The sequence below is a fragment of the Triticum aestivum genome, chromosome 7A (assembly GCF_018294505.1).
Source record: "Triticum aestivum cultivar Chinese Spring chromosome 7A, IWGSC CS RefSeq v2.1, whole genome shotgun sequence".
NCBI lineage: Eukaryota > Viridiplantae > Streptophyta > Magnoliopsida > Poales > Poaceae > Triticum > Triticum aestivum.
Genome location: NC_057812.1, coordinates 580,181,182 through 580,186,070, shown reverse-complemented (window position 1 = coordinate 580,186,070; position 4,889 = coordinate 580,181,182).

Sequence of the window (4,889 nt, the reverse complement as noted above, 5' to 3'; positions counted from 1 at the left end):
CCCCGGCGACCACCGGATCCGCCTCGACGACCACCGGATCCGCCCCGGCCGGCCTCCTCCCGCGTCTCCGGCGGCCAAGTTCCGGCCAGCTACAGTGTTCCCCGGCGTTCCTCGATCCGCGTGCCGATCTGATCTGGATCTGGGCTAGGTTGACCTCTCCCCGAAACCCTAATCTCCCAGATTTTTATGCATTCTTTGACTGCTTGTATCTCCGCAACCGTAGCTCCGTTTTGGGCATATGATATATCAAAATCTTCGCCTCGACATGTTCATCATTTCATTCCATTGCATCATTTGCATTTGAGTTCATCTTGATACCCAAAATGCTGTTAGAAAGAGGCTTCGTGAGTTAGATTGCAGATCCGTTAGTTCATCATGCACTTTTGTCATTTTTGCTATGTTTAATTCGTGCATGATATGCCTGTGCCCCTTTGGGATGAATTGTTAAGCATTTTGTCTTCTTTCCAGAGGTGCCACCCATGTATTTTTAGGATGTGTGTGTTGTCTTGTGCAAGCTTGCGAAGAGAGGTACCTGAGATTGCAGATTTCAGGGACTTAGTGATTTTCCCTAAGTCTGGGATATTTTAGTTCATGATGCTATATGTCCAGCTTGTTTCCTAGCGATCCGTGCCTCTTTTGAGGATGATCAATAAGGGAGTTTTGATATTTAAGTTATGCTCTATCCATCCATGTCTTTGTTTGCATATGTGGAGTGCTCTAGGTTGACTCAATCGAGCTCAACTTTTGCTTCGTTGTTAATCTGGGCAGATCGTCAACTTGTTTGCGATTTTGCCGATGCTACCGTTAGTGTTCCATGCATGCTATGCCTTCGTTCTTGCCATGTGTAGCTAGCACTTTGTGCCTTCTTGCTGGTTATATGCTTTCCTTGCCATGACTTGCACCGTAGTGAGTGCATCGAGCTCGTTTACATGCCTTCGTGGGTTAAATTTCAGCATGTCTCAGTTTTCACTAAGTCTGAAAACTGATTGTGTTCGAGCGATGTTCGTGAGCTCGGTAGAGTAATTTGTGAACCCTTTTGGCCCCAGGTCACTTTGAGTGTTTTGTTAATCTTGTTGAGTAGCTCCATGCCATGTTCTTACTTGTCATGTTAAGGTTTTCTATCATGTTGTTTTGCTGCTCCGAAGAGAGCATCGTGATCTGAAATTTCAGACTAGTGTTAATTTGACAAAGTCTGGAAATCTGTTTTGCATTTGCGTTTTAGCCATGCTTGTTTGAACCTCTTAATGGATGAATTTGCCTATGGCTCAGTGCTAGTGTTTTGTCAACCATCTTGTGTACTTCACTGCCATGTATTTTGTTTTCATGTTTGGTGGCTGTAGCATGTTCATTTCGTTGCATTTAGATGCCTACTTGCTGTAAATCGCAGACCGGTGTCATATCTTAAAACGCTCGCCATTTCCAAACCGTAACTCCGATTTCAATGATCTTTATATCGTTTTCAAGCGATTTCATCCCCTCTATCCAGTGGCACACTTGGTTTTCCAAGTTGATACCAGGTTCATGCATTTCCTGTCATATCTTGCATTTTGCATCCCGCATCGCATCCCGCATAGCATATCGTCATTTCATCATATTGCTTGGTCCTGCCCGTGGTTGATTGTATCCTTGTTGCTTGTTTGTCTTGTTGGGTAGAGCTGGGAGACGAGTTCGCTACCGAGGAGCCCGTTGAGTTTGCTTGTGAGGATCCAGTCAACTCTGACAACTGTGCATGCAAGATGATCATACCCTCGAAATCACTACTATCTTTGCTATGCTAGTTTGCTTGCTCTTTGCTTTGCCACTGCTACGATGCCTACCATTTGCTTGTCAGCCCCCCAATTGCCATGTTGAACCTCTAACCCACCATTGTCCTAGCAAACCGTTGATTGGCTATGTTACCGCTTTGCTCAGCCTTCTTATAGCGTTGTTAGCTGCAGGTGAAGATTGGAGCCGTTCCTTGTTGGAACATTTATTTACTTGTTGGGATATCATTATATTGCTATGTTATCTTAATGCATCTATATACTTGGTAAAGGGTGGAAGGCTCGGCCTCTCGCCTAGTGTTTTGTTCCACTCTTGCCGCCCTAGTTTCCGTCATATCGGTGTTATGTTCCCGGATTGTGCGTCCCTTACGCGGTTGGGCTATAATGGGAACCCCTTGATAGTTCGCCTTGATTAAAGCTTTTCCAGCAATGCCCAACATTGGTTTTACCATTTGCCACCTAGCCTCTTGTTCCCTTGGGTTTCCGGAGCCCGAAGGTCATCTTTATTTTAGCCCCCCCACGGGCCAATGCTCCTCTGAGTGTTGGTCCGAACTAGAGCCCTGTGCAGCGCCACCTCGGGGAAACTCGAGGTTTGGTTTTAGTTGTACGGATTGCTCATCTGAGTGTGCCCTGAGAAAGAGATATGTGCAGCTCCTATCGGGATTTGTCGGCACATTTGGGCGGTGTTGCTGGACTTGTTTTAACCTGTCGAATCATCTTGTTGTACCGAGATACCGAGTCTGATCGGTGTGTCTTGGGTGGAGGTCTATTCCTTCGTTGACCGTGAGAGCTTGTTATGGGCTAAGTTGGGACCCCCCTGCAGGGATTGATCTTTCGAAAGCCGTGCCCGCGGTTATGGGCGGATGGGAATTTGTTAATGTCTGGTTGTAGATGACTTGAACTAAACTTAATTAAAATGAATCAACCGTGTGTGTTACCGTGATGGCCCCTTCTCGGCGGAGTCCGGGAAGTGGACACGGTGTTGGAGTTATGCTTGCGTAGGATGTTCCTTTAGCTTCTCGCTCGTGCTTCGCCTTCTCTTCTCGCTCTCTTTTGCGTATAATTTAGCCACCACATATGCTAGTCGCTTGCTGCAGCTCCACATATTTTGCCTTATCCATTCCTATGAGCTTAAATAGTCTTGATCGCGTGGGTGTGAGATTGCTGAGTCCCTGTGGCTCACAGATACTACAACTCCAGATGCAGGTACAGGTGTTTCTGCTCCAGTTGACGATTACGAGCTCAAGTGGGAGTTCGACGAGGACTCTCAGCGATACTACGTATCTTTTCCGGATGATCAGTAGTGGTGCCTAGTTGGGGTTATCGATTCAGGACCTTGTCGCATGTTGGGTTCTTTTCTATTTTGGCGCCGTAGTCGGGCCATGAGTGTTTGTTTGATGGATGTTATTTATGTACTCTGATGTGACGTGGCGAGTGTAAGCCAACTATGTTATCTCCCCCTTTTATTATATATTACATGGGATGTTGTAATGACTGCCTGACTTGCGACATTGCTTTCAATGCGGTTATGCCTCTAAGTCGTGCCTCGACACGTGGGAGCTATAGCCGCATCGAGGGCGTTACAGTGCTACTGGGAGCGTGCTGAGCACGATGGAGTGCTCGGACACGAGCTCCAGCGACTAGCGCGGCGGCGGCGACATCGCCGGCGGCGGTGAGCTTTCGGGCTCGGCGACATACGCGACTATAGAGCGCTATCGAGTGCGGTAATAGGGGGAAACGGATCATGAGCTCACAGTGGTCGCGATGGAGTGTCCCGGGGAGTTGAGCTCCGAGGTGTTGTCGTCACAATTTTATCGTTGCAATTCTGGTATACTTGAGATATGTTCGCCGACATCGAAAATCTCTTTTATGCAGTTCGTTGGTGAGATAACCTCGACGCCACCCAGTACTGGGGCGGGAGTTCGGGAGTATCGCCATAACTTGTATAACGGATGCTTTTCGAAGGTTGAGGTAGATGGTTTCCGAAGTTTTCTTGGTTATGTGTTGAAGGATGGATACAGCTGGATGTAGGATTTGCTAGTTTGGGTGAGATATTGTGCTTCCCCTGTATCCCCAACACCTGATTGCATAACCAGAAAGGTTCGGGAATTTCATAGGTGGGAATTCTAGTAGCTCTAGCTCTTCTTCCACGGATATTGGTTTGAGATTGTGATTTCTTACCGATTATTCGTTCTTGATCCGTACCTTGTTGATTATTTCTCTTCCTTAATTCTTCGTGGCTTCTCAATTTATGGATATGTGACAATTTGAAGAGGAATGCATTCGTTCATTTTGTTCGGATGTGAAGACTATATGTTGCAATTTTCATTCCGTTGGATTCAGCTTCTATATTGTTGTCTATCTATGTGCTAATGGTGGTCAACCTGTTCAGGATGGCTCCTCCAACGCGCACGACTCCGAATCCTGATCCGCCTCCACCTCCGCCTCCTCCGAAAGCATGGCAAGCTGTGATGGCCGCTACTAATGCAAACACACAGTTGATCATGCAAATTCTCCAAGAGCGCAATCAAGGCAGTCAAGGGAATCAAGGCCATAATCACCACCACTTTGCTACACTGAACCAGTTCCTCGCAAATGGCCCAAAGACGTTCAGCAGTTGTGTTGAGGCTACCGATGCTGACGATTGGCTAGTGGATCTGGGCAAGCATTTTGAATGCAGCAACGTCAGGCCTGAAGATTTCGTCAAGTTCGCTTCTTTCCAGCTCAAAGATCAGGCTGCAGAGTGGTTCCAGCAGTACAAGGATTCCAGAGGTGGACGTCTGATCACTTGGGACGATTTTCGTCAAGATTTCCGCGCTCATCACATCCCTCAAAGTGTGGTTGAGAGTAAGCGTCAGGAATTCCGCAATCCGAAGCAAGGCTCTTTGTCTGTCTATGACTACAACAAGTTGTTCCAGAAGCTCGCCCGTTTTGCCAAGCAGGATGTTCCTGATGAGAAGAGCATGATCTATCAGTTCAGGGGTGGTCTTCGTGAGGAAATTCAGCTCGCTCTTGTCCTCTTTGAGCCGTTGAGATACGATGAGTTCTACAACATGGCACTGAAGCAAGAGGCTGCTCAGATGAGGTGTGATGCTTCCAGGAAGCGTGCCAGAGATGTTACTCCGT